The sequence below is a fragment of the Oncorhynchus gorbuscha genome, linkage group LG01 (genome assembly GCF_021184085.1).
Source record: "Oncorhynchus gorbuscha isolate QuinsamMale2020 ecotype Even-year linkage group LG01, OgorEven_v1.0, whole genome shotgun sequence".
NCBI lineage: Eukaryota > Metazoa > Chordata > Actinopteri > Salmoniformes > Salmonidae > Oncorhynchus > Oncorhynchus gorbuscha.
Window position 1 is genome coordinate 8140261 of NC_060173.1, and position 17578 is coordinate 8157838.

Consider the following 17578-nt stretch of genomic DNA (forward strand, 5'->3'; position numbering starts at 1 on the left):
TAAATGTGTGTGTGTGTGTGTAGGTGGCAGGGAAGTCAGGCGCAGGAGAATCAAACTGAATGTAATGGAGTTATTTAATAACGATAAACGAAACATAACTCCAACACGAAATGTAACAATAAAACAAAGTGGGTACGAGGACCCGTTGCGCACCAATACAACACGTCGCTCACCAATACAACACTGAGTAACACGTCACGCACCAATACAACACTGAGTAACACGTCACGCACTAATACAACACTGAGTAACACGTCGCTCACTAATACAACACGTCGCTCACCAATACAACACGTCGCTCACCAATACAACACTGAGTAACACGTCGCTCACTAATACAACACGTCGCTCACCAATACAACACGTCGCTCACCAATACAACACTGAGTAACACGTCGCTCACTAATACAACACGTCGCTCACCAATACAACACTGAGTAACACGTCACGCATCAATACAACACGTCGCTCACCAATACAACACGTCGTTCACCAATACAACACTGAGTAAACCGTCACGCACCAATACAACACTGAGTAACACGTCGCTCACTAATACAACACTGAGTAACACGTCGCGCACCAATACAACACTGAGTAACACATCACGCACCAATACAACACTGAGTAACACGTCGCGCACCAATACAACACTGAGTAACACGTCACTCACCAATACAACACTGAGTAACACGTCACTCACCAATACAACACTGAGTAACACGTCGCGCACCAATACAACACGTCGCTCACCAATACAACACTGAGTAACACGTCACGCACCAATACAACACGTCGCTCACCAATACAACACGTCGCTCACCAATACAACACTGAGTAACACATCACGTACCAATACAACACTGAGTAACACGTCGCTCACCAATACAACACTGAGTAACACGTCACTCACCAATACAACACTGAGTAACACGTCGCGCACCAATACAACACTGAGTAACACATCACGCACCAATACAACACTGAGTAACACGTCGCGCACCAATACAACACTGAGTAACACATCACGCACCAATACAACACTGAGTAACACGTCACGCACCAATACAACACTGAGTAACACATCACGCACCAATACAACACTGAGTAACACGTCACTCACCAATACAACACTGAGTAACACGTCACGCACCAATACAACACTGAGTAACACATCACGCACCAATACAACACTGAGTAACACGTCGCTCACCAATACAACAATGAGTAACACGTCACGCACCAATACAACACTGAGTAACAAACAATCTCTGACAAAGACATGAGGGGAAACATAGGGTTAAATACACAACAGGTAATGAATGGGATTGAAACCAGGTGTGTAGGAAGACTAAGACAAAACCAATGGAAAATGAAAAATGGATCAACGATGGCTGGAAGACCGGTGACGTCGACCGCCGAGCAACGCCCGAACAAGGAGAGTCATTGAGTTGTTTAAGTGTTAGGCCTACTGTCATTTCAGAAAATAGTTCCTGATTGGAAGTAAGCATAGTGTGTATTAGAGAGGCAAATCTGAACACCCCAGTCGTCATCACTAACACGATGCAGTTATTCTCTATGGCTGCTGTATCACTCATAACAAGGCTTTAAAGATCTGCAGGAGGAGAGCGGAGGCGAGGAGCAAAATGTCGCAGTCTCTGAGCGGAAGGGGATTTGTGTTTTCATTTTGATGAGTGACACTAGTAGCTATAAATTGAAGAGAATTCCCCAGTCAGAGGAACTCTGACTGCAATGGGATGACAGTCTGGCTGGCAGACAGACGACCTGTGGAATGAATGAATGGGTCGCCAGGCAGACACCAATCTCATTTCAGTCTGAGGGAAAGGGAAAGGGAAAGGGGGGGGATTCCTAGTCAGTTGTTCAACTGACTGAATTCAACTGAAATGTGTCTTCCACATTTAACCCAACCCCTCTAAATCAGAGAGTTACGGGGGGGGGGGGGGGGGCCATAATCGACATCCACGTCTTCGGCGCCCGGGGAACAGTGGAGGGGGATTGGTTTGTGTGTCTCTCTCTGTTTCTGTCTGTGTGTCTGAGCTGTAGCAGCAGAGCCCTGTGCTGGCTCTACCTGTCTGGCGTCAGAGAGAGCAAGAAGTGGCGGGCGGATGTCTGGATTCATCACACACAGGGATGTAAAGCAGCCCAGGTCTGTCCCTATGACATGACACTTACCAGATGCCTTGATCCAAAGCCACAGGGAGTGCAATTGCAATGATGTCCGAAGGGGGGGGGGGGGGGGGGGTACAGTGTTCATATGTTTGCTGTAACTGCTGTGTTGTTGTAAAATTCCAACGGACGTGGCAGTTTCACCATTAATGATTTCAGCTTTAAAAGCACATGCATGGACACAAGGGAGACTTTGCTGTATTCAAACGGCACCGACTGCAAAGGACTGAGGGAGTGTTTACGCTGTCCTTGGCAGGGAGCAGTTCCTGACAGACTGTTTTTCCCGGCGGACCGTTGTTCCTGCCGATGGACCGTTGTTGCTGCCGACGACGAACCGTTGTTGCTGCTGATGAACACACAACTCAGGAAAAGGGATATCGTACTATTGAATCAGGCTCCGTTGTTCATGGTCGTCTCTGTTTTTCTCTGCTTCTCTGCTATCGTCTCATTTAAAACTCTTTCCTTTCGCTTTGAGTCTGGATGCTATTGCTGTCGGCCCGGGCTTCGGGATACAGTCAATCAGTGAGCTTTGAGCTGCTCATTCAAACCACACCCCCTGTTCTCTCATGCTTTTCAGTCTCTGTGGGGTCACAGCCATCTGGCAACCACTGTGTGTGTGTGTGTGTGTGTGTGTGTGTGTGTGTGTGTGTGTGTGTGTGTGTGTGTGTGTGTGTGTGTGTGTGTGTGTGTGTGTGTGTGTGTGTGTGTGTGCGTGTGCGTGCTTGGCCTGTGTGAGAAGGTAGCCTAGCGGTTAGAGTGTTGGGCGAGTAACCGAAAGGTCACTAGTTTGAATCCCCGAGCCGACAAGGTTAAGAACCTGCCGATATGCCTGGACAATGGTGACCCAACTCTCCGAGGGTGTCTCTGGGACTTGGGATATGCAAAACAAAAATGCATTTCCAATTCACACATGCGTATTAATAAACACTTGTACAGTGTGAAGTCGGACAAATATAAACACCCAGCAAATAACTATTATATCAAAACCCATACAAAGAGTCTCCGTTTTGGGTTTAGATCATACTGATTGTGATTATATGGAGCGGGACCTGGGGCCATATGTAACAAGCATCACAGGGTAGGAATACTGATCTAGGATCAGGTACCTCCTGTCCATGTAATGCTTTTCATTACGATATAAAAGTAAAACTGATGTTAAATCACCACTCCCACTCTGAGAGTCTTGATACATATGGCCCCTGATCCTACTCCAAGATGCTTTTTAAGTACGTGCTCAGGAGAGATGCACAGAATGTATTCTGAATGTTCATTCCCCAGGGTTCAGTATATAGACCTAGATAGTGGTTCATTCTCCAGGGTTCAGTATATAGACCTAGATAGTGGTTCATTCTCCAGGGTTCAGTATATAGACCTAGATAGTGGTTCATTCTCCAGGGTTCAGTATATAGACCTAGATAGTGGTTCAGTATATAGACCTAGATAGTGGTTCAGTATATAGACCTAGATAGTGGTTCAGTATATAGACCTAGATAGTGGTTCAGTATATAGACCTAGATAGTGGTTCAGTATATAGACCTAGATAGACCTAGATAGCGGTTCAGTATATAGACCTAGATAGTGGTTCAGTATATAGACCTAGATATAGTGGTTCAGTATATAGACCTAGATAGTGGTTCAGTATATAGACCTAGATAGTGGTTCAGTATATAGACCTAGATAGTGGTTCAGTATATAGACCTAGATAGTGGTTCAGTATATAGACCTAGATAGTATATAGACCTAGATAGGTTCAGTATATAGACCTAGATAGTGGTTCATTATATAGACCTAGATAGTGGTTCTGTATATAGACCTAGATAGTGGTTCAGTATATAGACCTAGATAGTGGTTCATTCTCCAGAGTTCAGTATATAGGCATAGATGGTGGTTCAGTATATAGACCTAGATAGTGGTTCAGTATATAGACCTAGATAGTGGTTCAGTATATAGACCTAGATAGTGGTTCAGTATATAGACCTAGATAGTGGTTCTGTATATAGACCTAGATAGTGGTTCAGTATATAGACCTAGATAGTGGTTCAGTATATAGACCTAGATAGTGGTTCATTATATAGACCTAGATAGTGGTTCTGTATATAGACCTAGATAGTGGTTCAGTATATAGACCTAGATAGTGGTTCATTCTCCAGAGTTCAGTATATAGGCCTAGATGGTGGTTCAGTATATAGACCTAGATAGTGGTTCAGTATATAGACCTAGATAGTGGTTCTGTATATAGACCTAGATAGTAGTTCAGTATATAGACCTAGATAGTGGTTCCTAGATATATAGACCTAGATAGTGGTTCAGTATATAGACCTAGATAGTGGTTCAGTATATAGACCTAGATAGTGGTTCAGTATATAGACCTAGACCCTAGATAGTGGTTCAGTATATAGACCTAGATAGTGGTTCAGTATATAGACCTAGATAGTGGTTCAGTATATAGACCTAGATAGTGGTTCAGTATATAGACCTAGATAGTGGTTCAGTATATAGACCTAGATAGTGGTTCAGTATATAGACCTAGATAGTAGTTCAGTATATAGACCTAGATAGTGGTTCAGTATATAGACCTAGATAGTGGTTCAGTATATAGACCTAGATAGTGGTTCAGTATATAGACCTAGATAGTGGTTCAGTATATAGACCTAGATAGTGGTTCAGTATATAGACCTAGATAGTATATATACCTAGATAGTGGTTCAGTATATAGACCTAGATAGTGGTTCAGTATATAGACCTAGATAGTGGTTCAGTATATAGACCTAGTTAGTGGTTCAGTATATAGACCTAAGTGGTTCAGTATATAGACCTAGATAGTGGTTCAGTATATAGACCTAGATAGTGGTTCAGTATATAGACCTAGATAGTGGTTCAGTATATAGACCTAGATAGTGGTTCAGCATATAGACCTAGATAGTGGTTCATTCTCCAGAGTTCAGTATATAGGCCTAGATAGTGGTTCTGTATATAGACCTAGATAGTGGTTCAGTATATAGACCTAGATAGTGGTTCATTCTCCAGGGTTCAGTATATAGACCTAGATAGTGGTTCAGTAAATAGACCTAGATAGTGGTTCAGTATATATACCTAGTTAGTGGTTCAGTATATAGACCTAGATAGTGGTTAATTCTCCGGGGTTCAGTATATAGACCTAGATAGTGGTTCAGTATATAGACCTAGATAGTGGTTCAGTATATAGACCTAGATAGTGGTTCAGTATATAGACCTAGATAGTGAATCAATTTTGGGGGGCTTCAAATCCTCTTACCGTAGCAGGGCTGGGTGATCTGTTTCAGTAGAGCTGTTGCGCTGAACCTCCCGTGGTATAATCTGTCTGGTAATCTGCTATGTCTGAGCCTAGTGCAGTGGTTCTCAATCCTGGTCCTGGGGGCCCAAAGGTGGCACATATTTGTTTTCAGCCTAGACATACACATCTGATTTAAATGAGGTGTTAAGTGCTAAGGCAAAAAAAAACAAAGAATTGCACACATTTGGGTCCCCGGGACCAGGATTGAGACCCACTGGCCTAGAGTCTAGAACCGTTCTTCTCATGGTGATCTTGGACTGTCCAGATCATCAAGGGACAGTTGGTTAGTTTTGGAAACTGCAGCTGGTTGGTGTTTTTTTAGTTTTATTTGATTGTGTGAGCATGTGAGCGTGTGTGAGCGTGTGTGAGCGTGTGTGAGCGTGTGAGCGTGTGTGTGTGTGTGTGTGTGTGTGTGTGTGTGTGTGTGTGTGTGTGTGTGTGTGTGTGTGTGTGTGTGTGTGTGAGTGTGTGAGAGTCTTATGCTGGCCAGGTTGAATCAAGGGAAAGACTGATAAGGAGAGTTGTTGGGTAATGGGAGCCGTAGCTGGTGTGTTTTTCTTCTGATTATCATGGATGCTTTCAGTATTCTGTATGTTTCTGTCTTTGTAGATCTTCATTTTTTTTTAAAAAAGTGTCTTTTTTCTCCCCAAAATGTTTTAATATTAAAAAAAAAAAACTTCTGTGTATGATTTTGAATGTTTCTCGATAGGTCTGCCAGCTTGTTTCCAGGTGTATGCCACTCTCTTAGCCACTGCCTGGTTCTGAATCCTCTGATCTCCCTCTACCAGTAAACACACCGACAACAACTACAGCGCATCCCAATCCAGTTGTTGTCCAGATGGTCTGTGATGATTAGGGGCTTTTGGAAACCATCACACGGCCCAAATGCTCTGCAGCTGGGAGCTCTTGGTTGTTGGAACCACTGTGTTAGAAATGGGCAGGAAGGGCTTGGAACAGGGAACTGTTTCCTCAGACAAAATTGTTACAAATTCAGTCCCCTCCCCTTTATGCATATTGTGATCTCCTGAGTGCAACACACACAGGGAGGGTTGTACTTGAGCGGGACATGGAACTAGACATTCTGCATGTATGTTCATATGTCATCTCTTAATAGATAGGCTTCATGTAAATAGTACTGGTTCACCTAACCAGCTGCCATTCTCCCATGCGACTAGCCCTTTAACACTACATGGTACGTAGTACAGTGTTTCCCCTAGGAGTTTTTGTTTGTTAGCAGCGGTGGCGGCTTGGGTGTTCCTAATACATACGTCTACACTTCCAGGATTATAAAATAGCTAGTTACGTTGGAGGTTTCTAAGGACAATCTGATGTTGTAACTTGGATTTTTTTTTTTACACTATTTTTGTGGCGATTTAGCACGATTTAGCAGCTCCAGTGTGCCGCTTCTACATGAATGATAGGGGAAACACTGGTATTGCATCGCTGGTTTGTGACAAGCCATCCAGACAAGAAGCTCCTTACATCAGAGCATAGCAAGAGAGACAAATAGCCCTACTCAACAAATAGCCCTACTCAACAAATAGACCTACTCAACAAATAGCCCTACTCAACAAATAGACCTACTCAACAAATAGCCCTACTCAACAAATAGCCCTACTCAACAAATAGACCTACTCAACAAATAGCCCTACTCAACAAATAGCCCTACTCAACAAATAGACCTACTCAACAAATAGCCCTACTCAACAAATAGCCCTACTCAACAAATAGACCTACTCAACAAATAGACCTACTCAACAAATAGACCTACTCAACAAATAGACCTACCCAACAAATAGCCCTACTCAACAAATAGATCTACTCAACAAATAGACCTACTCAACAAATAGCCCTACTCAACAAATAGCCCTACTAAACAAATAGACCTACTCAACAAATAGCCCTACTCAACAAATAGACCTACTAAACAAATAGACCTACTCAACAAATAGACCGATTCAACAAATAGACCTACTCAACAAATAGGTCTAACATCATCACCTAAAGTGCTTTCAGCCCTGCAGCCTTCTTCCTCCCTGCATCTCTCTGCCTCTATGTGATGCACTTGCTTATCAATGCAGGTGGGTGGCTGGCCATGGTGTCTTGAGAGAGTTCTGTAGCCAAGTAAGAGAGGGCTACTTGAGGCCATCATACTCCCATAGGAGGCTGGTCAAAAGGATATACGGAATGTCGTTGTTTTTTTGTGATGCAACCAGTAGCAGCAATATAATCCTCCTTGCCCTGGGGTGACTCTCTCTCTCTCTCTGTCTCTGACTGACTCTGCTGTGAGTTCATTACCACCACTACTGCAGTCCATACAAATGAGAGAGTCATCTCAACAGGTGACAGAGACATTACATGACATTAGGCTGCATGAATCAGGCTGTGTCACACTGTCACTGTGATTGTGTATGTGTTTTTCCATGACATTAGGCTGCATGAATCATGCTGTGTCACACTGTCACTGTGATTGTGTATGTGTTTTTCTGCTGATAGATAATGGTAGTAATGGGCTAATGTAGTGAGCGTATTTACCACTTACCAGTGATGGTGCTGCTGTCCAAATGCTGTTCTCTGTCTGTGACCAGACAAAAACCTGAAAAGACTAAGACGAATTCAATCTGTATAGCTGAAACGTTACTGATTCCACTAGAGAAATATAAAGGTAATCTGACCCCAATTAGTCGACTGGTTGATTGTTTGTTTGGTCGATACAGTATGTAAATCAAATCAAATCAAATGTTATTTGTCACATACAAACGGTTAGCAGATGTTAATGCGAGTGTAGCGAAATGCTTGTGCTTCTAGTTCCGACAATGCGGTATTAACCAACGAGTAATCTAACCTAACAATTTACGTAACGTTTACCGTGAATGCAGTCTCCGCTAAAACGAGAACGTTGTTCCGAATAACTCATACTAGCATACTGTATATTTCAACTGCATATTATGTACTCACTGCAACACAGTAGCGGCTCCTGACTGGCTGAGTAGGTGGAGTCGAGTGAGGGTGGATTTTTCCAAATTCAACAGACATCCCATCGCATTAATCAGCCTGATAATAGCTCATTTCCAATTAGATTAATTTCTCTAAAATTTGAATAGAATAGGAATATAATGAATTATAGGCTTCCTCAGGCTGGTTATAGGTTATAGGACTATCACATTCAACCTAATGGAGTTAAAGGCCTATTCAGGCTTGGTTATAGAATATCACATTCAATCAATACCGTAGCCCATAGGGCCCATCTATCCTATTTAAAACCATCTATCCTATTTAAAACCATGTATCCTATTTAAAACCATGTATCCTATTTAAAACCATGTATCTTATTTAAAATCATCTATCCTATTTAAAACCATGTATCCTATTTAAAACCATGTATCCTATTTAAAACCATGTATCCTATTTAAAACCATGTATCCTATTTAAAACCATGTATCCTATTTAAAACCATCTATCCTATTTAAAATCATCCATCCTATTTAAAACCATCTATCCTATTTAAAACCATCTATCCTATTTAAAACCATCCATCCTATTTAAAATCATCTATCCTATTTAAAACCATGTATCCTATTTAAAACCATGTATCCTATTTAAAACCATCTATCCTATTTAAAACCATCCATCCTATTTAAAATCATCTATCCTATTTAAAACCATGTATCCTATTTAAAACCATCTATCCTATTTAAAACCATCCATCCTATTTAAAACCATGTATCCTATTTAAAACCATCTATCCTATTTAAAACCATCTATCCTATTTAAAATCATCCATCCTATTTAAAAACATCCATCCTATTTAAAACCATGTATCCTATTTAAAACCATCTATCCTATTTAAAACCATCCATCCTATTTAAAACCATCTATCCTATTTAAAACCATGTATCCTATTTAAAACCATCTATCCTATTTAAAACCATCCATCCTATTTAAAACCATCTATCCTATTTAAAAAGGACTGAAGACAGAAACAGATGATTTGATTACATTTCAACCAATGTATTACTGCCATTCTCTATCAATTCAATCCAATATCCTCCTGGTACACACACAAACACCTTTCAAATGTTCAAATCAAAAGGCTTTGCACAGATAGGTCGGATGCATTGCAAATTCAGAACCACTGAACAGCAGCATAACATAAACTAAAGCCCTGATAATTGGGAACGAGATCAGAATGACTGCTAAAGGCTTGATCCATAAATTAAATAATGCAATAGGTAGCTGAGCCTACAAACCTAAAACAAGCCATATGTTCAAATCAAAAGGCTTAAATAACATGATGTCACAGCCACATCCCCGGTGTCCCCGGTGTCCCCGGTGCCGACACATTCACAAATCAAAAGGCCTAATTAACATGACGTTACAGCCACATCCCCGGTGTCCCCGGTGTCCCCGGTGTCCCCGGTGACGACACATTCAGAAATCAAAAGGCCTAATTAGCATGACGTCACAGCCACATCCCCGGTGTCCCCGGTGTCCCCGGTGACGACACATTCAGAAATCAAAAGATGGTTTAGTATTTCGTTTAAAAGCTCTGACGAAGGTCAAGAGAACAAACACTTATTTTCAATGAGAAAGAAAACAAAAATCCACTTTGGGTTTATAAAAAAAGAATAGTTCTGTTTTCAAAGATGTAGTCTACGATGCAATACTCGTGATCATTTTAACCTCTTACCTCCACCCGACACGCAGGCGTCCCATCTAGACATCTGGAAATGCAAATGCGCTACGATAAATGCTAATAGCACTCGTTAAAACTCAAACGTTCATTAAAACACACATGCAGGGTACTGAATTAAAGCTACACTCGTTGTGAATCCAGCCAACAAGTCAGATTTTTAAAATGCTTTTCGGCGAAAGCATGAGAAGCTATTATCTGATAGCATGCAACACCCCTAAAGACCCGCAGGGGACGTAAACAAAATAATTTGCATAGTCGGCGCTACACAAAATGCAGAAATAAAATATAAAACATTCATTACCTTTGACGATCTCCTTTGTTGGCACTCCTAGATGTCCCATAAACATCACTATTGGGTCTTTTTTTCTCTCGATTAAATCGGTCCATATATAGCCTTGATATCGATCTATGAAGATTGTGTGATCAAGGAAAAAAACAGCGTTTTATAACGCAACGTCATTTATTAAAATTAAAAAAGTCGACGATAAACTTTCACAAAACACTTCGCAATACTTTTGTAATGCAACTTTAGGTATTAGTAAACGTTAATAATCGATCAAATTGATCACGGGGCAATGTATATTCTATAGCTCTACGTCTTGAAATAATGTCCGGATAAATCTCAACCAAAATATCCTGTTGGAGACCGGAAGAAATGGGCTGTCTCTTGTTCGTTTGACCAAGAAACAAAGCCTAGGCAAATGACAAGACTGTTGACATCGTGTGGAAGCTGTAGGTATTGCAACCTCGGCTCCAGGTAATGTGGTTTCCATTCAACAATACATTCAAGTGGCGCATTGATATATTTTCCAGTTTTCAGTGATCAGATTTTCCTGCGCTTTTCGATGAAACGCACGTTCTGTTATAGTCACAGCCGTGATTTAACCAGTTTTATAAATGTCTGAGTGTTTTCTATTCACACATACTAATCATATGCATATACTATATTCCTGGCATGAGTAGCAGGGCGCTGAAATGTTGCACGATTTTTAACAGAATGTTCGAAAAAGTAGGGGGTAGGATCAACAGGTTAAGGAGAACAATCTTCGCTATTCGGCATCTTCCAGGTTAAGCAGTCTAGTTTTGTTGTCTGGCTACTTGAAGAGGACTAGGGCCTATCACTCGGAGCCCACCTCTACCAATGCATTGCGGAAAAGAGTGCATCGGATTTTACTAGACGAAGAGCCAAAGTTAGTACAACATCCTGGCATTTAAACCATACATGATTTTCAAAAATTCACATACTATAAACATTCTATTTTCTCACACTGCGAATGCGTCATGAGTGGTTGCGTTGTTGACCCCTCTATTCATTGATTTCGGTAGCGCATCCCCATGTCTAATTGATCAGCTGTTGTCAAAGCTAAAATTAGTATGACATCTGGGCATTTAAAGTATACTAGATTAAAAAAAAAAAATGTCACATACTATTGAAGTTTAATTTGTTCCGCATACTCAAATGGCCTACTATTTAGTATGGCACAGGCCATGCTTTTACATTTCAATCACACTGTAAAGCTAAACTTCTGCAATGCTGATGGGAGTAGAGCCCGAAGCTAATATTTCATCACTGTGGAGCCAAAGGAGAGGAGCGCTTTTGTGGTTAAAGTTGTAAATCAAGGGGATGAAATACTGTAGAACTAAAAATAAATTAATGCTGGATAGAAAATTTTTGAAAACTGCCTTTGCACAACCAAACTTCCAGAAGTAATTGAGGCACTCTCATGTAGTGGAAACATGTTCAAATCCCGCTTATGCATAGCAATACATTTTTTTCAACTCACCGTCTTTTTCCACTGCTACTGATTCTATTCTAGTCCCAGGTCTATTTGTTACTTCTTGCCAACTCCTATGCTTGTTGTCATTGGCCATAGAAGTTGGCAAGACCACACAAACAGATAGCCAGATGAGTGCTCTATTCTATGCTGTGTTAGAAAAGGAATGAATACCATGAGCCTCAACACCTGCGGGGACTGATATTGTTATGAAATTGTCCTGGCATGTTGTCCAATGGTACTAACTAATAAAAGCTGTTGTAAGCAATGACAAGTGGCATTTCAAACAGCTCCCCAGAGTTCCCTCCGTCTGTTCCGAGGTCAGCTGACTCACGTGCGACAGATAGTCAGTCAGTAGTGGCGCTCAGTATTTTTCTCAGTTTTCTCTCTGGCACAGTGGGCTGGAGTCTTTACGTCCACCATATTAGCTACACAAATCTGTTGCTGGCCCGTGGCAATACAGTTGAGAGATGGATAGATGGATAGATAGATAGATGGATAGATGGATAGATAGAGAGAGAGAGAGAGAGAGAGAGAGAGAGAGAGAGAGAGAGAGAGAGAGAGAGAGAGAGAGAGAGAGAGAGAGAGAGAGAGAGAGAGAGAGAGAGAGAGAGAGAGAGAGAGAGAGAGAGAGAGAGAGAGAGAGAGAGAGAGAGAGAGAGAGAGAGAGAGAGAGAGAGAGAGAGAGAGATCACTATTCAGAGAGTGGAGGGTGGAGGGTGGAGAGAGAGGACTATTCAGAGAGTGGAGGGTGGAGGGTGGAGAGTGGAGAGGAGAGAGAGAGAGAGAGAGAGAGAGAGAGAGAGAGAGAGAGAGAGAGAGATCACTATTCAGAGAGTGGAGGGTGGAGAGTGGAGAGGAGAGAGAGAGAGAGAGAGAGAGAGAGAGAGAGAGAGAGAGAGAGATCACTATTCACAGAGTGGAGAGAGAGAGAGGGAGAGAGAGAGTGGGTGTGCTGCTATTCCAGAGTGGTGTGCTGCTATTCACAGAGTGGTGTGCTACTATTCACAGAGTGGTGTGCTGCTATTATTCACAGAGTGGTGTGCTGCTATTATTCACAGAGTGGTGTGCTGCTATTCACAGAGTGGTGTGCTGCTATTATTCACAGAGTGGTGTGCTGCTATTCACAGAGTGGTGTGCTGCTATTATTCACAGAGTGGTGTGCTGCTATTCACAGAGTGGTGTGCTGCTATTCACAGAGTGGTGTGCTGCTATTCACAGAGTGGTGTGCTGCTATTCACAGAGTGGTGTGCTGCCTCTCCTGCAGTGGTATGCTGCTATTCACAGAGTGGTGTGCTGCTATTCACAGAATGGTGTGCTGCCTCTCCTGCAGTGGTATGCTGCTATTCACAGAGTGGTGTGCTGCTATTCACAGAGTGGTGTGCTGCTATTCACAGAGTGGTGTGCTGCCTCTCCTGCAGTGGTAGGCGAGTCTATTGTACTGCATAGCAGCTGTGTTCATGTTTTTCATGTTTTTGCACTCGTCCTAGTGGGTTTGTCTATTTAAATGGTAACTGAACCTCAAGGTTAACCTGGGTTATTTACAAGCATTGCACTTGGGGCATTGTGGTTGCTATTTCTTTCAAGGCCCTCTGCTGGTAGTTTTAGTGAATTCACCCTCTGCTTAGACTATTTGATTCTTCTGTCTGGTACTGGTAAGTGACCTATAATCAGAGTGGTAGGGGGTTGACCTGGATTCAAACCTAATGACTCTGCTTCACTATAACTTACAACGGGACAATTCAGTCGGATCCAGGCTACTGTGGACTGGTTGTTTATTTAGGGGAGACTCGCGAGCCCTCAGTGAGGAGAATGCAGAGAGAGAGAGAAAGACAGGAAGGAAGGAGCTACTTGACTGGAAGAGTTTTGAGCTGTTGACCGTTGCCCCTGTGGAAACTCACCTATTGGTGAGGCCTCATCGGTGTGTATATAATGGCCCTCAGTGTAGATGCAGACCTCTCTTGAGTTGTTGCCTCTGGGCTCTGAGCTGTGAACAGTGGCCGCTGGGCTCTGGGCTGTGAACAGTTGCCGCTGGGCTCTGGGCTGTGAACAGTGGCCGCTGGGCTGTGAACAGTGGCCGCTGGGCTCTGGGCTGTGAACAGTGGCCGCTGGGCTGTGAACAGTGGCCGCTGGGCTGTGAACAGTGGCCGCTGGGCTCTGGGCTGTGAACAGTGGCCGCTGGACTCTGAGCTGTGAACAGTTGGCGCTGGGCAACATTTGTTTCCATTCTTTCTTTATGGAAGTGGTACTCAAGGCAGAGTCATTAGTCATTCATTGAGTCATTAACTGACAGTGTCAATATGTACACAAGAAGTAACACTCCCTGGTCTGCTGTGTATGTGTAACACTCCCCACTCACCAACACTCCCCAACACTCCCCACTCCCCATTCCTTGAGTGTCTGGCTAAAACTAGGACTGAGCTGACCTGGCACTCTACGATAGTATATAGGCTTTACGTAGTGAGGCTGTCAGAATGTTCTGGAAATATATACACAATCCTGTATATCATGGATTTTTGATACAGCACTATCAATGTCATTCATCTGCAATAAAGGCCTCCTTCAAAGTGCCATCTTTACACAATTAAGAACTAGGTCTCTTGTCTGTTTAGCATTAAGGATTAGCCTAACTGTAGTGATGTAGTGAGCCACAGCTGTTCACTCTGGCTTAAATATCCCCACAGCCCCGAGGAGGAACTCTATAGCGTTAACAGGGAAATAGTGAGAAGGACACACATAAACACACATCATGCAGACTCAGAGAGTTACACACAGAGTAGGAGAGGTTTGTGTATTATATAAGGAACCTCAAGAAACGGTATTCTCACCCATACTTAGGTGCCGATACGCTATGTATTGCGATTCTCACGATTCTATTTGTATTGCGATTCTCACGATTCTATTTGTATTGCGATTCTCACGATACTATTTGTATTGCGATTCTCACGATTCTATATGTATTGCGATTCTCACGATTCTATTTGTATTGCGATTCTCACGATTCTATATGTATTGCGATTCTCACGATTCTATTTGTATTGCGATTCGATAATGTGATTGTATTGCGTTTGACGTTCCAGACATATTGCACATCCTATGTTTGTTGCAGAGGGATAAGAGAGAGCCATGATAAAAACATGTTTTTATTTTTATTTTTAAATCAGTCATAGCAATAAATGTGCTGAAAGCAAATTGTCTCCCTATTTAAAAAATAAGATGGAGAACTAGCTATGAAGGGTAAATACTGGAGTTTTGGTGCAGGTCCAGCCAACTAGCTATGAAGGATAAATACTGGAGTTTTGGTGCAGGTACAGCCAACTAGCTATGAAGGATAAATACTGGAGTTTTGGTGCAGGTACAGACAACTAGCTATGAAGGATAAATACTGGAGTTTTGGTGCAGGTCCAGCCAACTAGCTATGAAGGATAAATACTGGAGTTTTGGTGCAGGTACAGACAACTAGCTATGAAGGGTAAATACTGGAGTTTTGGTGCAGGTCCAGCCAACTAGCTATGAAGGATAAATACTGGAGTTTTGGTGCAGGTACAGACAACTAGCTATGAAGGGTAAATACTGGAGTTTTGGTGCAGGTCCAGCCAACTAGCTATGAAGGATAAATACTGGAGTTTTGTGTCAGGTACAGACAACTAGCTATGAAGGATAAATACTGGAGTTTTGAGCAGGTCCAGCCAACTAGCTAATGAAGTAAATACTGGAGTTTTGGTGCAGGTACAGACAACTAGCTATGAAGGGTAAATACTGGAGTTTTGGTGCAGGTCCAGCCAACTAGCTATGAAGGATAAATACTGGAGTTTTGGTGCAGGTACAGACAACTAGCTATGAAGGGTAAATACTGGAGTTTTGGTGTGGTCCAGCCAACTAGCTATGAAGGATAAATACTGGAGTTTTGGTGCAGGTACAGACAACTAGCTATGAAGGATAAATACTGGAGTTTTGGTGCAGGTACAGACAACTAGCTATGAAGGATAAATACTGGAGTTTTGGTGCAGGTACAGACAACTAGCTATGAAGGGTAAATACTGGAGTTTTGGTGCAGGTACAGACAACTAGCGTGAAAATAATATTGCGACATTGTCAAAATGATACGATATATAGTGTGTGTCATGTAACTTTTAGTATAATTGTGGTGTGAGCATCTCTTCCACTTAATCCAGTCACCGGGCAGCAGCGGTGAAAACCACTGTGTGTGTACTCTGTGTGTACTGTGTGTGTGTACACTATGTATGTACTGTGTGTGTATACTGTGTGTGAACTGTGTGTGTGTACTGTGTGTGTGTACTGTGTGTGTGTACTGTGTGTGTGTTGTGTGTGTACTGTGTAGTACTTTGTGTGTGTTGTGTGTGTACTGTGTGTATGTACTGTGTGTGTACTGTGTGTGTACTGTGTGTGTACTGTGTGTACTGTGTCTGTGTGTGTACTGTGTGTGTATTGTGTGTGTACTGTGTGTGTGTTGTGTGTGTGTACTTTGTGTGTACTTTGTGTGTACTGTGTGTGTACTGTGTGTGTACTTTGTGTGTACTTTGTGTGTACTGTGTGTGTACTGTGTGTGTTGTGTGTGTACTGTGTGTGTGTGTGTGTGTTGTGTGTGTGTGTACTGTGTGTGTACTGTGTGTGTGTGTACTGTGTGTGTGTGTTGTGTGTGTACTGTGTGTGTGTACTGTGTGTGTGTACTGTGTGTGTACTGTGTGTGTACTATGTGTGTGTACTGTGTGTGTACTGTGTGTGTACTGTGTGTATACTGTGTGTGTACTGTGTGTGTACTGTGTGTATACTGTGTGTGTTAATTCTGTAAGCCTCTGGGATGACGACACACCTCAGTAACTGGAACTTGTAAACGGCATAAATGATTTGGGGAAAGTCGTTCTATTTGCTGTTGACCCACAATCCCCTGTAAATCACACTCTCTTATAAAGCTCTGAAATACAATGATTTAGAGACACATTAGGCCTAGATATTGATGGATTTTAAATATGCCTTGGTCAAGTCTGCGTGCACATAGCTGGGGGGGGGTTGATATTGTCTGTGGATATTATACAGTGTTCTGTTCCACTGGTAATATAGCCTATACAAGAAGAGTTGACTGTTTTTTGGGTCTTTAAAGATAACATCATAATCTTTATTTGAATCCTGGATTAGAAAAGAGGGATTGGGATGGGGGATGTAGCATTGTAGTGCTTTTCTATATATTGTAATGCTTTTCTATATATTGTAGTGCTTTTCTATATATTGTAATGCTTTTCTATATATTGTAGTGCTTTTCTATATATTGTAATGCTTTTCTATATATTGTAGTGCTTTTCTATATATTGTAATGCTTTTCTATATATTGTAATGCTTTTCTATATATTGTAGTGCTTTTCTATATATTGTAATGCTTTTCTATATATTGTAGTGCTTTTCTATATATTGTAGTGCTTTTCTATATATTGTAGTGCTTTTCTCTATATTGTAGTGCTTTTCTATATATTGTAGTGCTTTTCTCTATATTGTAGTGCTTTTCTATATATTGTAGTGCTTTTCTCTATATTGCAATGCTTTTCTCTATATTGTAATGCTTTTCTCTATATTGTAATGCTTTTCTCTATA

The 17578-nt window shown here is 41.8% G+C and overlaps 1 protein-coding gene across 7 annotated transcripts in view; it reads left to right on the forward strand.

Moving 5' to 3' along the window:
* Positions 1-17578, forward strand: part of LOC124032192 (pleckstrin homology domain-containing family A member 5-like) — a 261873-nt gene that overhangs the window by 15301 nt on the left and 228994 nt on the right. The gene's annotated exons all lie outside the window — the stretch shown is intronic.